The sequence below is a fragment of the Equus asinus genome, chromosome 30 (genome assembly GCF_041296235.1).
Source record: "Equus asinus isolate D_3611 breed Donkey chromosome 30, EquAss-T2T_v2, whole genome shotgun sequence".
Classification (NCBI taxonomy): domain Eukaryota; kingdom Metazoa; phylum Chordata; class Mammalia; order Perissodactyla; family Equidae; genus Equus; species Equus asinus.
In genome coordinates, this window is record NC_091819.1 from 16,876,805 (window position 1) to 16,904,290 (window position 27,486).

Here is a 27,486-nt window from a genome sequence, read left to right on the forward strand (position 1 = left end):
GTTTTAAGACAGAGGCTCTCTGAAACCTGTCCACCGTGTATAAAACTGCTGCTCGTATGTGAAAAGCTTTCAACATCACTGCAATACACAGCCAGTGAACCTGCACCATGATGGTGAGAGTGCTGAATCTTAACCACTAGACCACCAGGGCTGGCTATACTATCTAGTGCAAAAATAATATATATTTTATGTAGCATGGTAATAAGGATAATAGCAGAACTGAATGTGAAGTATATAGGAACTCCCTGTACTATCTTTGCCATTTTTCTGTAAATCTAAAAGTATTCCAAAATAAAAAGTTAATTTAAAAAAAGACATGTACTCAAAGGTAGATATTTGATAAAATTAATAATTGTTACCCTTTCACCAAAGGCATTTTAAGTGAAACTGGCATATTTTTCACTGTAATTGCATGGCTGTAAGTACTACAACCTCTACTCTTGTAGTTTGGTGTAACTCCTCTAAATCATGCTAAAGTGTCCGTACTTTTATCCATCACTGCTTTTGCATCATCAGGACAAATGCCAACACAGTAAAAAAAAAAAAAGGGAGGCAAATAATTTCTCAATATAGTCATGAAAATTATTTGAATCTTGCAGACCCCTGAGAGAGACATAGGGACTCTAGAGGTCTGTGTAGCACATTTGAGAATTAATAAATTAGAGGGAAATGCATAACTTTAAGTGATTATATTTGAAAATAAAGGGGTCTAAAATTGATTATTTAAATCTCCTTCTTTTCAAGAAACAAGGAAAAGCAGATCAAATTAAATCTAAAGTAAGCAAAAGTAAATAGAAAACAGATCAATGAACTAGAAAACAGAAAACAATAGAGAATAATCAATGGAAAGAATAAAATTGGTTAACTACTGGCTAGAACAATTAAGAAAAAAATTTTAAAAAACAACTTACCAATATTATTAATGAAAGAGGGAACAATACTATAGTTATTATTGGCATTAAAAGGTTGAAAAGAGGAATATAATGAACAATTTTACACCAAGATATTAAACAATTTAGATGAAATGGACAAATTCCTTGAAAACAATCATTTATCAAAGTGACCCAAGAAGAAATAGAAAACTTGAATAATCCTTTGCCTAATACAAAAATTTAATTTTTACTAATATTTTCACAAAGAAACATCAGACTCTGATGGTTTCACTGGTGAGTCTATCATAAATTTAAGAAATAAATAATACCAATCTTATACAAACAGTTTCAAAATGGAGCTAGCATAACCTGATAGGAAAAGTAGAAAACGACATCACAAGAAAATTAGAGATCAATAGTCCTCATAAATATAGATCCAAAAATCCATATCAGGATTATGTATATTAGCAAGCAGAATCCAACAACACATACAAATTATAATATATCATGACCAAGTAGGGTTTATCCCCAAAATTCAAAATAGGTTTAACATTTGAAAATCAATCCATGGAACTCACGATATAAACAGAATAAAGAAAGATAATCATTTGATCATCTCAAAAGATAAAGAAAAAAAGCACGAGACATTTTGTCTGCACAAATTCATATTTAAAAAACCTCTCAGCAGGGGCTGGCCCCGTGGCCGAGTGGTTAAGTTCGCGTGCTTCGCTGCAGGCGGCCCAGTGTTTCGTTGGTTCTAATCCTGGGCGCGGACATGGCACTGCTCATCAAACCACGCTGAGGTGGCGTCCCACATGCCACAACTAGAAGGACCCACAACGAAGAATATACAACTATGTACTGGGGGGCTTTGGGGAGAAAAAGGAAAAGAAATAAAATCTTAAAAAAAACAAAAACAAAAACAAAAAACCTCTCAGCAAATTAGGAATAGAGGTAAAAACCTACAGCTAACATCATATTTGATAGTGAAAGATTGAATGTTTCAACCTAAGTCAAGAGCAAGTCAAGGATGTCAGCTCTCACTCACTTCTACTCAAGAAAAAGAAGTGAAAAGCATCCATATTGGAAAAGAATAAGTAAAACTATCTTTCTTTGCAGAAGCCATGAAGATGCACATAGAAAATCTCAAGGCATCTACAAAAAAACTACTAGAACTGATAAGTGAATTTACCCCGGGCTCAGGACACGAGGTGAATACATAAAAATCCATTGTGTTTACATAAAATGGCAGCAACCAATTGAAAAAAAAAAATTACTGAGTGAAAGAATCCAGACACAAAAGAATGTAGACTGTATGATTTCATTTACAAGAAATTACAGTCCCGGCAAAGCTGATCTGTAGTGAGAAAAACAAGGTTGATTGTAAAAGGACATGGGGCATGAGCAGAATTTTATATCTCTTGAGTGGTGGTTAAATGGCTGTATACGTTTGTCAAAACTCATTGCACTATATACCTAAAATAGGTGCATTTTATTATATATAAAATATATTTCATTACAGTCATTAAAAAAATAATAGAAATAATGATATTTCTGCCAAGACAGGCTTGCCTTCTTCTATCCCATCTTACTTAGATGATCTTATTTCTCCCTACTCCTCTAATATACATATTTCTTTCAGACCACTATTTTAAATGCCACTGGCAGGCCAAGGTTATTACCACCTTTTTCCATTCATTCATGTTGTTCACTGGAAATTTAGTATTTCCTTAAATTCTCCCATCTTGTTTTTATCCCAAAACTTCCCATTTTCCAAATTAGCTCTCAAGTACTGTCTGATGTATGAAGCGTCCCCTGGGTACTCCTGTCCTCATTTTTTAGCTCAGCATCTGAATTCCTACAATTCTTAAAAGTCCACATGAGCCACACAAAAAGCACTTATGTGTACTTCAATGGATATGATCATTCTCTGCATGTGATTTGAAGGAGTACACCACACACATGCTTCCTCTAGTACTGAAGCCCTCACTTCCCCAGCACTGGTGGCCGACAGCTCTCAACTGAGTCCCTCTCTGGGACTTCCTTTGGCTGAAGAAACTTGCCTTGCCCAAGGTCAGGCCCCTTTCTAGAGACATCCTGCCTCTAGCGACTGATTGACTTGCAAGGATAAAGTCCTGGAACTCCCACCCCAATATACAACAACCTTGTATGGCCGTCCAGCTCCTGATGCAATTAATTGGCTGAGAGCTGTGTTGCAACTCCTGAAAATTCACCAAGAGTTGAATTCATGCTGATCATCCTCATGGCATTTCATCCTCATGCTGCTTTCTTCACTCCTTCACGAGTGTTGTTCTCCAGGGCTCTTCCTAATAAACTTCCTGCCTACATCTCAGATCTGCTTCCCGGAGAATCCAAATATAGACTGTATACAAGTTGAGGGGAGGGAACCATAACTATGTGGCTTCCAGATCCCTTAAAATCACCTTAAGCCCCCACTGAATACTTATTATCAGTGAGAGTCCTGAGCATAGAGTGCATCAGCTGGTGTCTCCTGGATCAGGAGTTAGGCTGAGGCCAACGCTCTAGGAGATGCCATAGAGCTCTCTGTCCCCCCCAGTCTATGACCCACCCACAGGATGTACTGTGCTGCACCTCTGGCTGAGCTGCCCCTGACCTGAGTTTATTTTTATGGGTCATACCATCCCTTTAGAGTCAGTACGAGGATAGGGTGGGTGCGGATGTTGGAGGTTTTCAGCTGTAACTATAGAATGGTTGCCTTCACTCTCCCAACTCCATTTTCTCTCTCCATCTACACTTATTATGCTAGCTTGTGCTTTGTTCATGTTTTCCTTGCACTGACACTTATATGTCTTTCACTTTTATGAGGACTTACATCAAACAGGTTGTAAGTTTTTTAGCATTCTTTTATACACATGAGCGCACAGCTGTAAGTTCCAGACACAGTGGGCTCTTCCTAAAAGCCACATTTCACTACGTATCTTCCAAGGTGACACCTGAAGCATGAAGGTCACGGAAGTTTGGGGATTCTTCAGGGCCACTTTAGGAAGGAACCTTACTCTGTATAACCAGAGGGATGTGTTTGTTTCTTTACTAGCAATAGCATATTGTTTATCTTCTTCTGAGCATCTACTGCAGATTGGGACTGTGGATTTCTAAAGCAAATAATAATAATCTTATTTTCTCAAAGAAAGACATACTCCTACTGATAAGGAGGGCTTGACCTGGAAGTGGGAGATCAGAGAGTACAACTTTTATCCACATATTTGACTGGTTGGGATAGTTTTAATTTTTTAAACAGACTTCTACTAATTCCACTTGTGTATGTGGTCAGGCAGGGAATGAAATAACTTATCAGAAAGAGGCAAAATGCATCCCACTATATCTTTATTGCAAAATAGCAGCTATTACATAGCATATTTCAGTTGCTGGTTGATAAGAAGTGACCACTTATTACACATACCAATAAGATTCAGCAGCTGTGCCAGAAGGGCCCATGCTGGGCCTTCCCAGTAGTTACAAGATGAGAATTTTATTGACCAAGACAATTCATCAGTGGCACGAAACCAAGGTAGGAAACAAAAGCCAAAGCTCAGACAACATTACAAACTCCACATACGTCAGCAAATAAGAGATTTTCCAGCTGGAGAGATCTTACATCATACTGAAGAAAGTGAAAAAGCAAAACAAACTCCTGGCAATTAAACTCACTTTTAACATAATAAATAGATTTGCTGAGCTGCCATTTACATTTCTGGCTAATTACTAATCATGTTATGGGTATCACCAGATCATTGTAAGGCATTGTGCTTACCCCAGCAGTGCAGAAAATACCTCTAAACATCACTGTAGACTCAAACTCTTAAAGGATCTACAAAGCAAACTGAGTTTTCTTACATCAGCGATTTATCCCCTTTTGACTATTCCCGGTGTTACATCAGCCTCATTATTTGGGGGCTTGAGCTCTTTTAGAGCATAAAACAACCATTATTTGGAGATCAGACAAGCAGTTTTTCTGTGAACAATGGAGAGAACAGAAGCAGATACTGGAAAATTCACCCAGTATGGTTCTTCACAAAGCTTTTCTTTCTTCTTAAAAATAACAGCCCTCACCTCATTTTATACCTGAAGGTCATTTGCTAAAACATGGCATGTGGATTTAATGATCCAGTTTCTTAAAATAAACATGCAGTATATAACAAATAACATCCCATGTACTTATGCAGGGAAAAAAAATCTACAAACAGACACACAAAAGTAATGAAAATGTCAATGAAGGGATATAAACTGATTGTAAAGAAAAAATGCAAGCCTCAAATTTTCTATTACCTGACACACCTGGAAGCAAAACCATCGTTTCTGAGGCATGGTGGTCAAAGACGGCTTTATTTCAAACTTTACACATAACACATAAAAGGGCTGGTTATGAAAAGGCCACGAGACTGGAACTGGGCATGACATCCGGTTATATAATGCGCAGAAAGCTGAGTGTGTGGGTATCTACTCAGAGCAGCTGCATCGAAATCTCCTCCCTCTGAGAGTCAGCCATGCCTGTTTGCCCAAGGTCTTGTAAGTTTCGTTTAGAACTGTCATGGCAGCCAAAACAATGTAAAACCATAACTTTGGAAAATTCAGTCAGGATTGTCAACCTGTCTCTCCACGTGTCAGAAATTCCAATAGAGCCTTGTTGATCATGGACTGTAGCCAGCAAGATCTTTACATAGCGCTGGGGGAACTTGAACATACCAAGTTCAGGTTTAGAATCTTGAAAGCTTATCTAAAGCCCTTCCCACTTTAGTAAGCTTCTGGAATGGTGCTGGAAAACTTGCATGATGAGACTTTCTTGGTGATAAATTTTAGTTATCCCTGCTTCTTATTAGTGAAGAATTTATTGATTAGACAATCTCCTTTCAGAGTTTGCCGTTTTTCCCTTCAGATTCCCAGCACTGTGAGGCTTGCCTTCAAAATGTTTATTGGCAGTTGGCACTCATAGACATTGATGTAGTTATTTAACAAACATCTGCCCCCATATGAAAGCTCAAGTTCCATGAGAGACGAGGTCACAATTATTTTTATTCTTCCTCATATTCCAGCTCCCAGCAAAGTCTCAGCCAGAGAGTAAACTCTCAAGTATATTTGTTTAAGTAAATGAGACTGGAAAGAAAAAGATTTGTGTAAGTATGTTCACACATGCATACACACATATGCATACACGTGCTCAAGCAATATTATTTCAGAATTGGAAAAGGAAATAGAAGAGAACATTTCTTTGCAGATTCATACCACTTTTAATAAAACCAGACCCATAAACCCCTTATTTTCACATAAAACCATGAGGAGCCTGTTTTCAAAACATGCTCCTTGATGGCCAGAGGAGTGGGCTCTCGTCGAGAAAGAACACACTTTCGTGATGTCTGGACAGCTTTCTCTAGTGGGGACAAGCTTCTGCTTACCTTGTTCTTTCCACTTGTGAATAGAAAAGACGTGAAAATTGATTAAAATACAAAATGAGAATTTATGATAAAAGAGAAGAGAAACGTTCTAATAATGAAGATTCCTTAGAAACTAAAATTCGAATTTCTTTTTCTGCACAGGCAACAAAATACTGAAAAAAAGAACATGTTTTTCTCATAACAGCTTAACCTAGGCTAGTGCAAAGCGTGTGTGCATGTGTGTAATATGATTCCTCGTTCTCTGATGCAGATGCAGACTAGCTAAGAGTCTGTTTTGCACAGGTTTATAGCCATTAACCCTCTGACCTCTGAGTTAGAGAACAGGCTGGTAGGCTCCCAGTGTCCTATCTTCTTTTATATGAGGACTGGAGATTCGAGCCGATGGGGGGAGAATGGACTACTTCACTCTTTCAGATTCCTTCCATGTCTCTGGTAGTATGATTTACCTGTCAGATGTTTTTCCTTTCACCGCGAGAGCCTAACTGAGGAGAAATTTTAAAGCTGACCTTTCTTTCAAACCACTGATCAGAACAGCTTTATCTGTTAGGGAGTATATGCATCTTTGTGTTTCCAGCTTGCTGCACCTCTCAAGCTGTTTCTCAGTGTTGAGAGCTCAGAGAATGCAGGAATGTGCTTTACCATGCACTTTCTCTTCAGCTTTTAAGTCCAGGCTTTGAGCTCCTTCACATTCAACTTAGCAACGTACTTGTGAAATACATGCACAAGAGATGGTTTGATGTCCAAGGAGCTTTCTCTGTAAAGCCTTATTTCTTAGAAACAGAAAAAGTTGCTTTTCCAATAGTAACACTCAATGGCTCCAGAAGAAAGGTGTTATTAAGGGAAAATTATTATTCACATTATTTATGACAACAGTGAGGGGGAAAGAGAACTTGAATCTTAGAGGGATTGAGCTTGGCGAGAATCTTTGATTTCAAAAACATTCCTTTTTGGCAAATGTGGTCTTTCAGTGTCAATTTTTATATTTCTGAGAAGTAAATCACGCCTTCCTAAAACAGTTAATCTCTGCTTTGTTTAGAGAGATATGCATGCATGCTTTGTCCTTCTATTTTGGCCAGTTTTCTCAAGCCAGTAATGTACTAAGGGATACCAAAATGAAATGTTAATCCCCTTGAAACTTCTCTCTCTTCTCTGTTTTGATAGATTAACAGAATGTCATAGCAGGGAGAAGACTCTGAGATCTTTTACTTCAATCTCCTCTTTCTGAAATCCAGAGATACGAAGCGGCTTGTCCAAGGTCACACAGCAAGAGGATAGTATGTCTATTTCTAACCCAAATCTCATGCTGTTTCCATTAAAATAAGTTACCACACACATACATACACATGCACATGAGTTTTCCATGCTGTTCCCTTACTAGCCAGTTGCTACACAACATGTTAAACTAGACGTGTAGGCAACCAAAATAATTAAAATTTTAAAATATTTGGTGTTTAAAGAAAAAAGCTTCAGTGACCTGGAAGATTAACTTATATGGATAATTAATTTCCCAACAGTGCTGGATAAATCTTACTTTTAAATCTTTTTTTGCCCTTTTCTTTTGAGGAAGATTAGCCCTGAGCTAACATCTGCTGCCAATCCTCCTCTTTTTGCTGAGGAAGACTGGCCCTGAGCTAACATCCTTGTCCATCTTCCTCTACTTTAAATGTGGGACATGGCTTGACAAGCAGTGCCACGTCCACACTGGGGATCCAAACCGGCAAACCCTGGGCCACCAAAGCGGAAAGTGCAAACTTAACCACTGCACCACTAGGCTGGCCCCTCTTTTTTACCCATTTTTAACACTTGCATTAGATATGTTTGTTCTGTTGGTCTGCATGGCCTTTAACTTTTGAAAACAATGAAGAACTTGGTGTTATGTAAGCAAAATTGGAGTTCTACAAAGAATTTGGGACAAAGGAATATAAAACAATGTAGCAATAAAATGTTTCTCCAGAATATTTTTTGCATTCATCTGTCTATCCCATTCCTTTGTCTCAGGCCTGGACAATCACAATAGCCTCTTGATTAGTTCTCCTGAGTGTAATATTTTCTTTCTCTAATTTCTCTTGAGCACTACTGAACTGGTTGATCTTCCTAAAATAGCCCTCTGATGTCACGACTCTGATTAAAATAGAACAAAACTTCTCATTACTTGTATGATAAAATTTCACTTTTTAGCTGTGGTTCTGATTATTCCATGCCATATCCGTTTTCAACCATATCTTTCATTGCTCTCCTGTACTTAACCTTCTTTTGGTCCCAATCTAACTACTGGCCACTTCCTACATGGACCTTGAGATTTGCTACCTCCGTACCTCCTTCTGAGGCACCTGCTTCTATCACATCTGCCTGTCTCGAGTCTGCTTATCCTTCATGGCTCTGTTTAAAAGTGACTTTCTTCGATCACTACCTTCAGAAATACTCTCTGCCTCCTCTGATGTCTTAGAGTTCTTCATTTACACTACTTTCACATGTTTCAAAGAGCTGAATCTGAGGCCAGTCCCGTGGCCGAGTGGTTAAGTTTGCGCACTCTCCAGTGGCCTGGGGTTTCATCAGTTCGGATCCTGGGCGCAGACCTAGCACCACTCTTTGAGCCATGCTGAGGCAGCGTCCCACATAGCACAACCAGAGGAACTCACAACTCGGATATGCAACTGTGTACTGGGGGGCTTTGGGGAAAAGAAGAAGAAGAGAAAAAATAAAAGATTGGCAACAAATGTTAGCTCAGTTTCCAATCTTCAAAAAAAAAACACAACAGCTGAATCTGTTCCAGGAGTCTGATAAGTGCTTTCCCTGGATTATCTCATCCCACTCTCTCAACTGTAGGAAAGGAATGCTATATTATTCCTATTTGACAAAGGAAAAACCTGGTCTTTAAGAGGTTAAGTCGTTTGTCCAAGATCACACAGCTAGTAAACGGCAGAAATAATAGCAAGCCTAATTGTCTTTATGTCCAAATATATATCCATCAAAGTCATTGACTTCATCTCTTGTTCACAGACAAGACACCACTGTCTCATTCCAGGACTCTTGCCATGATTGTCTACTCCCTGCTTCCTCTCTTGCCGCTCCATAACTCATTATCTACACTGGTGCTGTCCAAAACAGTAGCCACTAGCTACATGCAGCCATTAAGCATTTGAAATGTGGCTAGCACATACTAGATTTTGAAGACTTAATACCACAAAAAAGAAAAAGTAGGTAAAATAATTGATAATTTTTTCTACATTTTTTTAGCTTCATTAAGGTATAATTAACTAATAAAAGTATATTTAAAGTGTACATTGTGGTAATTTGACATACATGTACATTATGAAAGGGTTCCTACCATTTAGCATCTAGTTAATTGACACACCCATCACCTCACAGATTTATTTATTTAATATTATTATTATTTTGGTGAGAACATTTAAGTTCTACTCTCTTAGCAAATTTCAATGATATAATACAGTGTATCAATTCTACTCACTATGTACTACCTTAAATCCTCAGATCTTATTCATCCTATAGCTGAAAGTTTGTACCCTTTACCAACCTCTCCTAACTTCTCCCACTCCCAGGCCCCTGACAACCACTCTTATAACTCTGTTTCTAAGTTTTCCTCAAATAAGTGATACCATGTAATATTCGTCTTTCTCTGCTTAGTTTACTTCATTTCGCATAATGTTCTCAAGGTCCATCCATGTTGTCACAAATGGCAGCATTTCTGATTGATAAATTTTTGTATTATATTGGTTACATGTTGAAGAGATATTTTTGGGATAGAGGTTAAATAAAACAGGTTAAGATTAGGTTTGCCCTTTTCTTTACCTTTGTTAATGTAGCTATTAAAAAATTGAAAATTACCTATGTGGCTCACACTATGTGTCAGACAGTGCAGATCTACATAAGAGATTTTAAAAGTGCAAACCTGATCATGTTTTTCTCATTCAGTGCCTTCCCATTTCCCTTAGAATAAGTGAAACTTACCCTTCTTACCATGGTCTGGAAGGCTCCACATAAACTGGCCCCTATCCACTTTTCCAACTTCATTTTGACCTCCTCTTTCTCTCACTCACCTAATTCTAGCCACACTGACCTACTGAGCAGACTCTGAAGTGCCCAGTGTCCAGTCTGCTTTTTCTTCTTTGTTAGCAGAACTCCGTGGTGTTTGTTTTTCTGATACTACTCAGTGAAGGTAACATCTAGATTTACATGGTTTAGGGGGAAAAAATCCTGACTACTCTAAACTCTTTATGGTAATCCCAGTCTTCCAGACAGTAATTGACTTAGGTCCTGAAATTTGGTCTGATTCTATTCAAATGGGCCACAGGGGAAGAGAATTTTGGTAAAATTACCCCTTAAAATGAACCAAATAGGTTTAGATGATCTCTTCTTCAGCTAAACATTGCTGGGTCAACATGTGATTCCTGGTCAGAACTATGGATTCATCTTGTGACCATAAGGAGACGTAGACAAAGAACAAAGACAGACTGAGTGCTGAAAGGAACTAGGTTCTTGATAATGTCATTGAGCAACTGAATAACTCAACTCTGACTCTACGTTCTTACGTGTAATAATAAATATTCCTTAGTGTTTAAATCTGTTTGCATTGAGTATTGTTACTTGCAGCCCAAAGCACCAACTTCCACAATCCACCTACCTTCCGTTCCCTAATACATTCTGCTTCTCACCTTTTGACCTTTGCACGCCAACCTCTGATCTTGTCTTTCTATAGCTGGCACCTTTGTATTATTCCAAGATCAATTGAAATGTGATTTCCTTGGGCTATGCCTTCCCTGATCAATCACTCTAAAGCAGCCACAGCTTCTCAGTCATTTTTTCCATCCTGCTGTTTGTACTGTCTTCAGAGATCTTATCACCATCTGATCTTGATTTTCTGATTACTTTTTAGTTTGTTTTCCCTTGATAAAATATAAACCCCTTAATATTCCAAGCACAGAGGAATGGTTCAATAAATATTTGTGAACAAACAAGTCAGAATTTAAATAAGAGAAAGTAAATCTCACTTCGATAGAAGAATCATTCTTTCCTCTTTCATGAACAATTATCATCATATAGTCTCTATTTGAGTTTATTCACATATGAATTTGTATTGGAGCCACATAAAGTATATTGTCTTTAATTTTAGGTTCCTGAGCTAATCAGTGTATCATTTTTATAAATTCCACCAAGAGTCAAGTTGTCTATTTAAGCTATATCTATATGAAACCACCACAACCAACTGACAGGTAAAAAGTTGGAAAATTCAGTTAAATGTGGTGCTTCTATATTCAAAAAGTGTTTAAACAATCTGTTTAGATTCGTTTATATGCGTTTGGTGGAAAATCTAATAGTTGCATTAGATATCATATTTATTTTTTATTTTTTCACTGTATTGATATATCAAACAAGCCAGCACAATACAACAGTGCTGCAGTAAAAGTATGATGAAGGTAGGTACAGGGTCCTAAAATTGTCCAGAAGAAGCATACATCAATTGACTAAGAGTTTGGAAAGGATTCACAGAAAGGTGATCCTGGAATCATTTCCTAAAAGATGAGTAAGTGACCATCAGTTGGGCAAGGTAGAAGGAGGTTAGTTGTGTCTATGTGAGTGATTTTCAGCCATTACTTAATGAGCAGCACACTTTCACACATGACATTAATCTACAATTTTCAAATCTCAATGGTTTAGCATCCTCCGTGCTAATTTATTGCCTGAGCTACTTAACAAAGTTAGGCAAACACTTTCTACTTTTCTGAAAGAAGTGTTAATAAAGAACAAAATGACACAAGGGAAAGCTTCAAGCAAGAGGAATAGAAGAACCTATGATGCCTGGAACTTGAATAAAGAGCCTTGGATCACCAGGAGTTGATCTATTTTATTTGACTGTCAATGTCAATTAATAACAGCTCTTCCCTGGATACCTCCAAGTTTAGACCTGGGAATGGTGCCAGAACAGACCCCCTCTTCTCTTTTCTTGACAGCATTCCACAAAACCAAAATTCCTTTCATGTTTAGTCATAAAAGAAGGACTATCAAACAAGTCAGAAGTGCAGATGTGACCATGATAAATGAAAATCAGGGCCAGCACCTCCCAGGACAGCAGTGAAATTTCAACTTAAAAATTTTCCCTTATTCTTAGAAAATTGTTATCTTTGTCTTGATGGCTTCTCTGGGAGCCTCAGCTGTGATCTAGTGAAGCCATAAACTTTCAGCCAATATGGCTAAGACCATCTATGATGATAACTTTAAACTTCAGTATCTGGAGGTTGGGTGTGTTGACAATAAAAAATATCAAGATGATTGACTACATTTTAAATTTTAATCCAGGCTTTTTATTTTGTTCATATGGCCTTATCTCAATTCTGGTTAGTTAATTCTCCAACCAAAAGGTTTCATCTAGACATGTTGGCTTCAGGCTAAGTCCACATCACGTTGCCATGGTGGGAGTGATCTATCTAACCGTATAACCAATTTCCCACCCACTCAAATCTTGTCTAATAAAGATAATAGCTGTACAACTCACTAACCTGAAAGCAGGGAGAAAGGAAATCTTACTAAAAAATTTAAAAGTCCAATCTGCTGCAGTTTGAGAAACAATATATCTGATACCAAAAAGGAGTTAGAAATATGACGAATTTGGCAAGGTAACAGAAAAGAGGATAATTGTGGAGAAATCAAAATGATTCCTCATAAATATCAACTCGTATTAATTACTTCTCATTAAGTTTTGTTTTGGTGATAAACAACTCCAAAATCTAAGTGACTTACAACTACAAAGGTGTATTTCTTGCTCGTGTGACCTGTCACCTATGGACCAGGTTGTGTTCCATGTGTCCTCATCATTCTAGGATCCAGACTAAAGCAGGGACCCCTATCTGGTACATCATATTCTCATGACAGAGGGAAAAGAATGATGGTAGAACCACAATAATTGCTCTAAAGCTCAGCTGGGAAGTGGTACACTTCACTTCTGCTCATATTCTGTTGGCCAAATCAAGTCATATGGTCAAGCTTGATATCATTGGGGCAGGAAGTATAATCTTCCCACAAAGAGGCTATTAGGGAAAAAAACTCATGTGCATAGTCCTCATAAATGGGGGAGGAGAGATAGCATATACATGTGACCGATAACATACTTTACTACACAGCTCCTTCAGCTAAAGCGGACAGAAGTACACTTCCTTTATTTATGAGTGTCTTTATACTCAAAAAATGGGAAAATAAAATAATTTCTTGTCACTTGGTAATGACTTTGGTAGTGTGTATATTGGAAAATAACTTGATTACATTTAGTTGAATCTTTTAAGTTAAATTTGTTATACTATTGTTTGAAACACAAGATAATTGGTTTGACTGAAATTTTCACTTTTTAGCCATGGAACAAGTTGTCACTGGGCTTGGGCACACAAGTCATGCTGATTCTGAGAGCTTAATTCCATGAAAAAGAACGCTAAGTGTCATATAGAATTATGTATCCTTCTGAAGTTCTTAATCTAGGAAACTTTAAATCTATTTTTTTGTGTGTGAGTCTTTGCATTTTATTTATTTAAAAATATTTGTCTGGGAAGGAAGACACAGACTTAATCATACAAACAAGTGTTCAAATGGACAAAAACAGTTAAGACCCTCTCTTTGATTTATGACTTTATGATTTTTCTTCATTCATTTCCTTTTTGGATTTACTCTCTAATGAAATTATAATCTGATAAAAACTACATCTTTCTACTTCTCTTATATCCCTATTTCTCTAGATCAGTTACCAGGCCTTTGGCAGCAAATAACAAACAATAGAAGCCTATCTGTCTTAGACAATGAAGTACATTCTTCGTCTCACCCAGCATTTAACACTAAGGTCGAGTAACCCTAGGACCGCATAATTTGGCATGCAAAGACAATATCAAGGATGCCGAATCTTTCCACATTTTTTATTCTGTCATCCTCAGCATGTCAGCTTTGTTCTTAGGTAGTTCCAATCATCAAAACCAGGCACTACAATGTGTAAAGATAGCTTCTTCCTTTTATCATTTTTGTTATAACTTAGGAGTAAAGGAAATCTTTCCCAGCTACCCTCCAGAAGACTATCCCTGTGTCTCCCTGGCCAGAATTACATCTCTGACCATGCTGAGGCCAATTACTATTGGCATATTCATTTTAACTTTACTCCTGACCTGGAGATAGTCACTCCTTCTGAATCACATGAGAGAGCAGTGGATTCCCAAGGGAAAACATGGCGGGGGCTGGAGAGCTCTGTCAGAAAGAAAAAACGGGATTAAGGCTGCTGGCGAGGCCACCAACAGTGTCTGCTGTGGTCCCAAAGACAAGGTTTTCAATTATCCAAAATAAAAAGGAGAATTGAAGCAATCATGTGTATAATTCAAACTGTAACAATCCTGAAGTATCTACATCATTAAGCAAAAACAGAGTTTGGATAGCAGTCCCTGTAATGACCCGGTGAATCACTTCACTTTACTATCACAAACCTGGCACCACACTAATATTTTTCCCAGCAAGAACAGAGAGTGTGTTCCTTCTTTCTTTATTTATATTCCACTTAAGCCTCAAAAGGATTTGAGCAGGCTCATTTAACTTTGAACAGGGTGGGCATACAAATCTCCTTAGTAATGAAACCAAATAAAATGGGACAATATTTTTTAAATATTCTTTTTGTTTCTTTTATATAACCTTCCCAAATAACAGATTCAGACACGTATGAAATGGAGACAATAAAAAAGACTACTTTAGACTTATAAATTGTCGCATCAGCATTCTGTCTTCATGCATATAAAAGGACGGAAAAAAATGAATTCTACTAACACTCTATATTCTAGTTGTATAAAATATTTTAAACCTTGTGTGAATGTTAGTGCATCAAAGCCAGTGTACAGCACAAACTTGAATATTTGGATTGATTGGGACCAGACTGAATCTGGATTTATTCAATTCAGTGCAATATATCCTGTCATATGCAACACTCAAGGCACCTTGCAAAATACTATCTAGGAATACAAAACTGATGGAGTGAAAGCATATGAACAAGACAAATGTATCCTCATATATAAAGTGCCAGACTGTAATAAGTACCATAATTGAGGTAACTTAAAAAGTACTTCTGATTATCATTAAAAATTTAAAACAAATAGAAATAAACAAACCAAAAACACAAGTACAGGGCTTGCCTCTGAGAAGCAGAACTAGGGGTACGGAGGGGTGGGGTATGGTACATATGACTTTATAAATTGTTTACTTCTCCTTGACTTTTAAAACTATTAGCATGAAGCTTTGCTGGAAATAAAAATTAGTTAAAAAGTTTTAAATGATTTCTAAATCAAATTTCTGGAAACTATGCAAATAAACTGACTTCTCCAAGGGAAATAAATAAATGTAAAAATTTAAAAATAATGAAAAATGCTTCTGGAGTGCTTAGGGAGGACTGATTGGTTGGACCAAGGTAGAGTGGTGCAATGGGAAATACTCTAAGGAAATCATATTTGAGCCTGCCTTTGAAGGGAAAGCAAACTATTGCTGGTAGAAAAAAGAAAGGTATTTAATGCAGGGGAAAATCATAAGCAATGGCGAGTGTGACTATGACTCAGTGGGTCAGTCCTGGGATGAGCCATATTCCGAGGAGCATACTAAGAGCAGAAATTTTCATCTTGACTTGCAGCTCTTAAAAACATTAAAGGAGATCTAAGTGCATTGCTCACAGCAACTCTTGTCAAAACCCCCAAGGCTGTCCAGTCCTCCAGGTCTTTACAACTTGAGGAAGCTCCCATTCTCCTGCCTGAGAAGAATTCTCTCTCTCTCATCCATCTCTCCCTCTTCTCCCTCTTCCATTTTCTCCATTTCCTCTCATTGCAAGCTCTATGATTGTTGACCCTCTTCAGCTCTGGTTCCTTTTCTCCTGGGGCTTGATTCAGAGGACTTGGACTTTTCTTTCCATCCCCTTTTTTTCCAAGTACTTGAAGCACTTGCCTATTGCCCTATATCCCAATTCTACATTCCCAAATCCAGAAACAGAATGGCCCTCCAAAATGGGGGAAGAAGTGATATCAAGTCTCCTCTCTGCAGGAAGGCTGTGGACTCCCACAGATTAAAATATTTTGTCCCATCACATAAAGGAGCATGAAAGTACCAACTTTGACGGGCACCACCAAGCAGCATAGGGAGAGAGAAGGCTGCAAATGAAACTTGGCGACTGGTCTGGGGCCATATTGTGAAGAGCTTTGAGTCCAAAGCTGGCACCACACTTCTGAGAATGTGAACAGCCTCTCAGATGCGTGTTTTAGAGAAGAAATATCTTGGCTATATCTCTAGGGAAGCAATAATTTCCAACACCTCTCCTTCTAGGCTTCTCCATAGGACATACTACCCCAGCAGATGGGTTTCTGCACTGATGAAGGGAGCAGAGCCGTCACTAATTTTTTCCAAATACTTAAAATAGATAAAGGGCCAATAAATGAATTTGTACTAACACAGTTGACTACTCTAACTTTCTGACCTCTTTCTCAGGCTTCTAGGAACATCAATTCCTGACTGTATCGTCTTGGGCATATTGCTTAATTTCTCTGGACCTTAAATACCTACTGAAAACACCTAGAAAAGTTCTGGGCAGAAAAATGTTGATCAACAAAGATGGATTTCCTCACCCCAGCCTTTCTTCCAGCACTGAACTGTAGGTATGCATTATCTGGAGTCACAACTCAAAGGCCTAAATAGAAGCATGATCTGTGGACCCAAACTCTTTGTTTCCCTACCAGGTTTTGGTCTCCACCAAGCACTTGTCTTTGTGTCCCTTAGGAAGGAACAGGCTTCCTCAGATAGTACAGAAATGACCACATGGGAGGAAGGACTGCCCTCCTGGAGACATTGGGATGTAAATTTATTCTGCTTTTCCCGAGAACAAGACAAGTTCATTGACTAAAACTTTCTATCAGTAACTTTTGGCTTCTTTGTATGGATACTATTAAATTCACGAAGAAGTCGCAACAATAAAAATAATATTAATAATAAATATTTTTACGTACTCCCACTTTCACAGCCTCCTCCACCACCAATGTCTGAAGCCAACTATCTGACCTTTCCATCAAGTATCCTCGTTCTTTGAATACCTGGACTACTGGTTCCTCAGCTCCATCTCTAAGGATCCAGTTCCACATTAACTTAGTCCTACCCTACCCAGATAGCACAACTACATTTTCAATCAAATCTTCTGAAGATACAGTACCTATCTTATTCCAAAGGACTACTCTCCTGACAGAAATTCAAGCAACCCAGCAGGCAAGGCAATAGGAGCTTACAGCTTTTGGGACATTGAACTTTTGTGATCATATTTATAAAAAATACTTCTCTTCCTATGCAGAGAATCTATCCTGATTTGAGGATTTTAGAAACACAAAATATTAAAAGCAGTGGAGAGCTTAGAAATCTTGTCCAACTTCCTCATTTTCTGAATGAGGCAACCATGATCCCTAGTGAAGTAACTGGAATCTCAGCAGAAATCTCTCAATTCAGAAGGCCACCTTTTTTGACCTTTAGTAGGATTCTTTATCATTGGTCTCTAATATGAACTCTCAATTCTGACATAGCCAAAACAATTTCACAAACCATGTGAATATATCATGCATGTCCTTTGATGACACCTGAAAATACAAAATGGTAAAAATTATTCGTACCCATTTTTTTTCTAGGAAAGCAATCTGCTCAACCATTCACAGACTGATCACTAAGAATCTGCAAGTAGTGCCCCAACATTTTGTCCTAAAGGCAAAAACAATTGGGCAGTTTGTACCATGCAAACTTTTATGTCGGCTGTACCATGGATGAGTCTATCGTTGGGTCATCGGGCATTCTGATGGCTGAAAAAGTGAGTCACTTATTCTGACATGACAATTGGGTGTTGATGCATGTTGCTGTGTGTGTAGCCATCCCTGAACGTGGATGTGAAACCAGGGAATGTGTCAGCGTATCAACAGTAAATTAAATGGTATGAGACTTTGAGAGCTCACCTGCACTACATGTACAACATGTAAGAAACTATAGGAAACTTCCCTTCTCACTCCACTGGGAAGTAAAGATAAGTTACAGTAGCTGACAGAGTATTGAGTTGTGGGGGCTCAGTTTCGCCTCATAATGGGAATTCCCTTTGAATTACTTGCTCCTGCTTGTTGAGTTTATTACAGCAGTCTCAAAAGAAGCCTCTTGGTCTCTTTTGCTGTTAATTATGTATACTCTGCAGCAGCTTAATCTGATTATGACTCTCTCCAGTGATTGCACGAGAAGATATTCCCAGGCCCACTTTTTTTGGTTCCCTTTTCCCTAGGCTTCTCTGCCTCAACTCTCCTTCAGAAGTTACACTCAAAAAGCTTAGTACAATTGGAATCTAACTACATTTTAACATAACACTTACATTCATGCTTCTGTTCACACTGTAAAAGGTAATCTTTGAATGGTTTAAGCATCTGGATTCTATTACGACAAAGTATAGCACTTAAAATTGAAGAGACTTTTTACATTTGCGTGGAATTCAGGCAGCTGCCTGAGCCACCCTTGGGCCTAGTTGTTTCAGAGAGATTTGCAACAGGCTTAAGTCAGAAATGATAAAATTGTCAAAAAACTTTGGAATTCCTTTTGGAAGACAGCTAAAAAAATAAAACCAAACCAAACCTCCAAAAGGAAAAAGGAAGAGATTTCTGCCTGCAAATTTTTAATAATACAGTTTATTGGGTCAAATACTGAAACTCCAAATAGTGTCTGCTGTGCATATCCAAGAAATGTTTCCACTTTTTTTCCTCTCAAATATAACGTTGGTTTTACAGTCCTGCAGATTACAAATCACGTGGGATTTTTTTTTTTGGAGGGATATTAGATTTTCTTCCATTTGTCCTATTTTATTTAAATAGTCCAAACCTCTGTGGTTTGGTCATTAAAATCCAGTTGGCAGAGAAAGGCTGAATCTTTATATTTTCCAGCTGCGTTCCTACCAGCTATACAGAGGCATTATTAGCCATATGACCATGTTTACATCAACCGTGAGTGAGAGTTTCTCACGCTCCATCCAGCAGCACAGAGATGTGGGGGGCCAGAGGTCTATGGTCTGTTTGCACAGAGAGAAGGAAAAAGCTTCCAAAGAGCGATGGCAACCCAACTGAGAAGTGGCTGCCCAAGGAAAGTGATGCCAACCTGATCTCTTGGGTCCACCACTCTAATTTAGACAAGGCACAGGGACTACATGACAGGCAAATAAAATATCATTAGTTGGGCAGAATACAAGAAAATGCTGAAGTCACACATTGGGAAAGAAACAGAGGGAAGATTTTGGTGCATGTAGTAGATGTTCTTTCAGAAAAAGTATATTTAACCCAATGACATTTCTTACAGAAATAGAGAAATCCGTCCTGAAATTCATGTAGAATCGCAAGGGACCCTGAATAGCCAAAATAATCTGGAAAAAGAAGAACCAAATTGGAGATCTCACACTTTCTTATTTCAAAACTTACTACAAGCTACAGTAAGAAAAACACTGTGGTACTGTGAGCTACTGGCATAAAGACAGACATATGGACCAATGGAATGAAACAGAGAGCCCAGAAACAAATCCTCACATATATGGTCAAACAATTTTTGACAAGTGTGCCAAGACCATTCGATGAGAAAAAGACAGTCTTTGCAAAAAATTGTGCTGGGCAAACTAGATATCCACATGCAAAAGAATGAAAGTAGACCCTTGTCTTAAACAAAAATTAGCACAAATTGGATCGAAGACTTAAATGTAAGAACTAAAACTATAAAACTCTTAGAAGAAAACATAGGGGAAAAACTTTATGGCATTGGATTTGGCAATGATTTCTTGCATATGACGGCAAAAGCAAAGACAACAAAAGAAAAAAAAGGATAAATTGGACTATATCACAATTAAAAGCTTCTGTGCATCAAAGGAGACAATCAATAGAGTGAAAAAGAAACCATCAAATGGGGGAAAATATTTGCAAATCATATATCTGATAAGAAATTAATATCCAAAATACATAAAGAACTCCTACAACTCCACAATAACAAAAAACAATCTGATTAAAAATGGGCAAAAGATATGAATAAGTATTTCCCAAAGAAGATACACAAATGGCCAATAAGCACATGAAAAGATGCTCAAATCACTAATCATTAGGGAAATGCAAATCAAAATCACAATGAGATACCACTTCGTACCCATTAGAATGGCTATTTTCAAAAAACAGAATGTAAGTGTTGACAGGGATATGGAGAAATTAGAATCCCTGCGCACTGCTGGCGTGAATGTCAAATGGCACACCCACGATGGAAAATGGTATGGAAGTTCCTCAAAAAAATTAAAAATAGAATTAACATATGGTCCAGCAATTCCACTTCTGGATATATACTCAAAAGAATTGAAAGGGACTTGAATAAACATTTGTACAGCCTCGGTCTTAGCAGCATTATTCACAAAAGCCAAAAGGTGTAATCAACCCAAATGTCCTTCAATAAATGAATGGGTAAACAAAATGTGGTATAAACACACAGTGAAATATTATTCAGTCTTAAAAAGGAAGTAACTGCTAGCACATCTACAAAGTGGATGAACCTCAAGGATATTAAGTGAAACAAGCCAGGCATAAAAGGACAAACACTATACAATTCTAATTATATGAAGTACCTAGAGTAGTCAAGTTCCTAGAGACGGAAGGTAGAATGGTGGTTGCAGGTGCTGGGGGAAGGAGGCAATGAGAAGTTATTTTTTAATGTGTATGGAGTTTCAGTTTTGAAAGTTGAAGAAAGTTCTGAAGATGGATGGTGGCGATGGCTGCACAAAAAATGGGAATGTACTTAACGTCACTGAACTGTCCACTTAGAAATGGTTAAAAAGGAAAATTCTATCTTACGTAATATATATTTTACCACAATAAAAATGTGTATGTGAGAATTTTTAAAACGTCCCCAGATATCCCCAATTTAATAGAAAAGACAGAGTTGCCTGTAGAAATAAAAGCTAGAGACTGCCTCTCCTTTAATTAGTATATAGCTCGTTCTATATAATAGATACTTCCCTGAAATACTAATTGTACATTAACTTCTGGTGAATCATATTTTAAAGTAGTCGCTTCCCTTTTTATTAAAAAAAAAAAACTGCAAAGTAAAAGTTTTAATGACTCAAATCCTCACCTCTTCCTCTCCATTATAGAGTTGTATGTTTGCATATAAGGTTTCCAGTCTCCAAAACAGCCAGATTCCAAAAGATATGGATCAGAGGTTGGCAAATATTTTTTCGTAAAGGGACAGAGAGTAAATATTTCAGTTTTGCTAACTAAATGGTCTCTGTCTCAGCTATTTAACTCTGCCATTGTAGCAAGAAAACAGAAATAAACAATTTATAAACTGTGGTGATAGCTGTGTTCCAATAAGACTTTCTTTACAAAAACCATTGGTGAGCAGATTTGGCCATAGTTTGCTAACCACGTAAGGTCTCTGATTCATGCTAGAAGGGTGTAATAAAACAGCTCAAGGGAAGTGATAACTAAGTGGAGTCAGGAAAGACAAGGAAACAAGGAAATTTTATTCAGGAGAAAGTGATGGAGATGGCTGGGGATGAGAGTAAAAAGGAATAAGAGAGAGAGCAGGTTCTCCAGCACAGGAAGCTTCACATGTGGAGACCCAGAAACTGAGTGATACCCGGTGTGTTTGATGAAGTGCACCGCTGCTCCTGGAGCTCACAGAGGGCATGATGGGAGGTGAGGTTGTGGAGTCAGAATATTTAAGAGTATATGCAAGGGCCTTTCAGTCAACCAAGACCCAGAGGGTTATAAAAGTGGAGGGGAGGCAGGGGGAGGTGAAGCTGGATGATCTGTTTTGAATTAAAACTTTAAAAGAACTTTTGAATTTTAAACAAATGCAGTAAGCAGTTTTGACAAACTAATGTCTAGTGAATCACTTTACCAAGGAGGAAAGCTTGTTCACCGTTAAATATTGGTCTGTTGAAGGGTAACGCAAATTCTTAATTCAAACCATTTCCATTTTTGCTTGGAAGCCAACTAACAACATAGAATACATTTTATTTTAATATCCCGCTGTATATAGTATGCATATCTATCTGGTACTTTAAATCTGACTATTACATTTGCCAGTAAATGACCTAAGTAGTCATGCAAAAAAATGTCATGAGGAACATTTGGTGACTTCTTTTAACCTCTATTCACTATTTTTCCAATTTTAATCAACTTTCAGCAATGCCACTGTCCCAATTTGATTGCTGAGTCACCTTAGGCAGAGAGTAGGGTAAAAAGGCATAACCCAATAATTGTCTTCCAACCTGGGCATGAGGGAGGGAAAGTAGGGGTATGCAGAGACTCCTGGAGAGCACCGCTTCTGTCATCTCAGACCAGATGAACACAGTCCCAGGATGGAGAGAAGCGAACTGCCCCTTTGTGTGCCTGAGATATTCAATCACCCTTTGGCAAAGCTTCAAGAAGTTTTTGCTGTGATTAACTGTAAAGGGGGCATGGGATTTCACTGCTTTGAACCTACAAGCTTTTCATGGTAGGCTCAGGAGAGTTTCTGTTTGTCTCAGGAAATGTGTCATCAAAGTTACTGTCAGGCTTTCGAGGACAGAACTGCATTTTTAATCCTAAATGACTTCACCCTCCATCCTATTACTTCTATCGCTAAAAAAGTCCAAGCAAATATATATACGAGTGGTGAGTGGGATGAGGCGTCCTTTTAAATTTCTATTCATCGTTTGTTTAGACACATAATTATTTGAGACTAGGTTAATGGAGGTTCATGCCGTATAAGTCAGAAAATATGTCATGCATGTCACTTCTGTCCAGTGTTACGCTATGATCACTCTCTGAAAAGACATGTTGTTAATTTTGAAAAGAGCTTGGAATAGGGGAAAGAACGTTCATGCCCGCGGGGTTCAGAGAGCAGTCCCACATGGTGAAGAAGAGGCAAGGAGGGGGCCTTACAGGCAGTAACTGGCTATCCCAAAGGCCATGGATGTAGAGGGTATGTGTGGTGGGTGCCGAGAACCATGCCAAAGCTGCTCCAAATGTTGCCTACATTATTTTCTTAATCCTTACAAAAACTCTATGATGCTTTTAGCATTTCTAGCTTCCCTTTATAACTGAGGAAATTAAAGCCCAGAAGGGTAAATAATGTTTCAGTTTTGGTCCCCCAAGAAGCAGAAACTGAGACAGCTTTAGATGCACAAGAGATTTACTGGAGGAAATACCTGCGCAAAATGAAATAAAGGGAGCAGGAGTAGGTGTGGAGCATCTTCAGACCATGATGCAGGTTGGACACTGTGAAAGGAGAGAAGGAAGAAAGGATTGAGTAGGAAGAGCTCAGACTACAGTACAGTTCTGACAGCTTCAGCCAGGCCAATGGGGCATCCCTAAGTGAACATGCTCACTGGGAGATTCCTGGGTCAGACAGAAATGGGGCATCACCATGAGCCCTGTTATGTATAGTTATCAGCTTGAAGCAGCCGGAAGGAAACCTGGCCTCAGCACCAGCACGGTGCTGAATCCAGAGGTTTGGTATCTGGAGATTGTTAACAGTTATGCTCCCTGAAGCAGGTTCTCTTGGAGGAGATCTGAGCAGACATCCCCATGGTGTCTGTATGAGGCCAAGTATGAGGTCAAGAAGTGAAACTAGAATTTGACCATGGACTGCCTGAGCTTTCACTCCATAAGCATTACACTTTGGTGTGAAATCTTCCTTGAAAAGGTCAAAGAAGTCAAAAATCAATACAAATATTTTGATACTAGATTTACTGTATATCAGGGATTGGCAAACTTTTTCTCTAAGTACATATACAGACAGTACATGCACAGATAGTACGTATTTCAGGCTTTCCATGCATATAGGGTCACTATCACAACTACTCAACTTTGCTACTGTAGGGAGAAAACAAATGAGAGGATACGTTGCAATAAAACTTTATTGACAAAAAATAGGCACCATGTCATATTTGGCCCAAGGGTCATAATTTGCCAACCTCTGCTTTATATGAAAAAAAACAGAACTCAAGTCAAACAGAAAACAAAAAGATGATGACCTGTAGACTCAATTAAGAAATGAGGGCCCATAATCAGATATATCAACTGGTTTCCTTCACAACAATTTTTTGGCTGTCATGTGGTCTTATGTATAGTCTCTATTTCCTAACCAAGAGGAAACTCAGAAATGCACTCCTATTTAGGACAAAATAGGAAACAGTTTCTTTTCATTCTTGACTCATTTTTTTCCTGGCCTGGGAAAACAGCCAAAGTCGGCCACAGGTAGCAAAGTGATATGGATTCTGCTGAGCATTCGCACTGGAGCAACGGTAAGGGGTAGTTGCAGAACATGAAATAAAAGAGCACAATTATGAAAGTATTTGAGGTGGGCTATGGAGATTTCTGTCTGAAATTGGCATTAGAGATCATTCATTTGTTTGTTTATTCAAACAGTAATGAAGCCCCACTTTAACCTTGACCTTGTGCTGATGCTAGAGATGTAAAAAAAAGACTAAATCATGGACCCTACTTATGACGCGGTCATAGTCCACTGGGGAAGAAGACAATACAGTACAATGGGAGTTGTAATAAAGGAAATTACATGGTCTACATGGGCCCACGCTTTGGATGACCCTCTCCTGGGCAGCCCTCTTCCCTCTGGGATAGGGTAAACAGGTCTAGGCTCCACCAGCTTAGCCAGGAATGGGTTTTTACATCACCTTTCCTTTCTGACGAGAATACTGTAGTGGCGCATGAGGAGACTGTTGCCTGGCAGGCGTGGATGCACAGAAGAGGCACAGGAAAAGAGATGAGCATTTTGAAGGCACATGCTCTGCTTCATAATTTCTCAGAGGGTTGCCCTAGCTGAGCGGAGAATCTGACACTACATGACACATATTTCCTTCAAAGGGAAGGCAAGTTTCTCTAGGCCCAGGAAAGAACTGGAGAGCCACAATCTCTGGGAGAACTACACTGGGGTGGATGGCCACTCCTCATGACAGGAGGCACAGGATCACGGTGAAGCTGTATCCCACACTGTCCTGTGTTAGGACAAGAAAATATATACTTAAAGCTACCAACCACTTCACTCCACATAATGCTGAAATCAGCCGTCAGACAGATTATGTATGAAACTAAATTTCACCTCTAAAACACGATTATATGACTAGATGTTTACACGTAGCTGCAAGACAGAGAAATAGAAAACATACGCGTGCAAAAAATAGATTTATTTCAAAACCCTGGACAACTTTAAACAAAGGTGGACCAAAAGTGCCACTCTAATTCAGTGCAATATTTCTGTTGCCCAGATCAGATTGTAGTTGCATCTATATGACAGTATGATGGAAACAGTATATGTTTCTTAAATTTCATGTCTAGAAAGGCTATCTGGACTATGGACTAAGTTAAACAACAAAAACTCATTCTTTGGTCCTATATGGACTAGGTCTCAATTTCTGGACTGTCATACTATTGCATTCTAGGCTAGGATAGTTTCGAGTCACAGATCCTTCCTACTAAAGTGTGTTCTCTTGTTTTTAAAGAATATACACACTCACTTTATACTTTATTCCAAATTCACATCAGCCCCTTGAGTCCTGAGATATGAAAAAAATCAAATTCAAAGATAGTTTGAGTTGGGATTTCAAAGTTCTGAAAGTGAATTATAAGTCATATTGGAATTGTGATAAATGAGAAATGTAGCAGTACATTTATGACAGTTTAACTGCTTGGGCTGGTCATTGTGCTCCCCAATTCAGATATATAACTGTTCTACTGTAGGTCAGTGTACTTTAGATGGTGTTCTCAGCTCAGAAAAATGCACAAGACACATCTCTGATGGAGTTCTTGGCAAATCACTTGATTACATTCCCTGATATTCAACAGATGCCTATACCCCACATGGCAAACAAATCTACTCAGTCAGTGCTTCACCATAACATTCAATTGGAACTAACATAAGGATCCATGCATAATATTTAATAGAAGCACAAAGAATTATAAACGGCATAACTCCAGAGTTTATTACTGCCCAATCTGTCTCAATTTTTGTGGTAGCATATATTCCACTGACCAAATCAATGTGTATTATTGTCAGATTCTCTTTGGCACAGTTAGCCCATGGAATATTCCACGTGAGCTTGATTTAGAATAGATACAGCAGCAGACAGACTCTGTGGCTTTGGACATTTGTAAGAAGAGAAATGATTTATGATGTCATTCCCGTTTACACATGATTCATTTTCTGTTAGGACTACAGCATTTTCTTTAAGTAGAAAGTCTTCTTGAGATGGTAACTCACCACCGCCTCCTCTTCCCTGCCAACTTTTCCCTCTTCTTCCCTACCCTTTCCCCCTCCTTCACAGCCCACACATCTTACATGAACAAGTTTTACTTGAAAACTAACAAAAACTTTATGAAGAAATGAGACCAGAGTTACGAATGGAAACATCCATCTTAGTCTTTACTAGTGACTCCAAAAATTCATTCATGATTAATTTATGGAAAAGGTAGAAGAAAATAAAACAGTTGGGGCAGTGCAGAGAAATCTTCCTTAGAGTCCCATTATCCCAATGCCAAAGTTTTTAATGGGTAAAAGAAACTGTTGAGAGATGATGCTCTTGCCAATTTTTAAAACTTTCTATTTGTACTGTAATTAGCAAGGGATATCCACCACCGGCTATTTCAATTACCCAAAATATTCTTCTCTTTCGTGTCCCTCAAACTGTGTTTGATTAATGCCTCTGTTGGCAATCAAGACGGATTTGGGAGACATCCCAGCAGTGGCTTTTAGGAGGAGATATTTGATTCCTCTGTTTATATATTCTAGTTTATTTCAAAATTTTGTCAGATCAAAGGTGACATCAATTGATTAAAGCAAAATGTACAGAGTAAAACCCCGAAATCAAGTGAACTATCTGATTATGATCTTTTGTCAAAAGAGAGTTTGAAACACGCTTTGTAAATTTTTTAAATAGCATCGAATATAGTGTAATATCACATTTAGTAAGGAGATTAACAAATATGAATCAGTTCAAAGCCTTCAAAGTATTCATTTATATTGTATGATTTATTTTGGTGCCCCAAAATATGTACAGAAATGACAAACATGGAAGTCCTAAGTGACACTCCTAAATGACCTGGCAATGATAAAATAAAGAGAAATCCATCAGACGGAAATAT

The 27,486-nt window shown here is 38.2% G+C and overlaps 1 long non-coding RNA gene across 1 annotated transcript in view; it reads left to right on the plus strand.

Moving 5' to 3' along the window:
- The window catches only part of LOC123282290 (uncharacterized), an 82,520-nt gene extending 62,181 nt beyond the window's left edge, over nt 1–20,339 (plus strand). Inside the window, exons 2-4 of the long non-coding RNA XR_011499367.1 lie at nt 16,802–16,968; nt 17,980–18,155; nt 19,670–20,339. This is a non-coding gene — a long non-coding RNA (uncharacterized lncRNA). The remainder of the gene's footprint in view (nt 1–16,801; nt 16,969–17,979; nt 18,156–19,669) is intronic.
- Nucleotides 20,340–27,486: the final 7,147 nt, after the last annotated feature.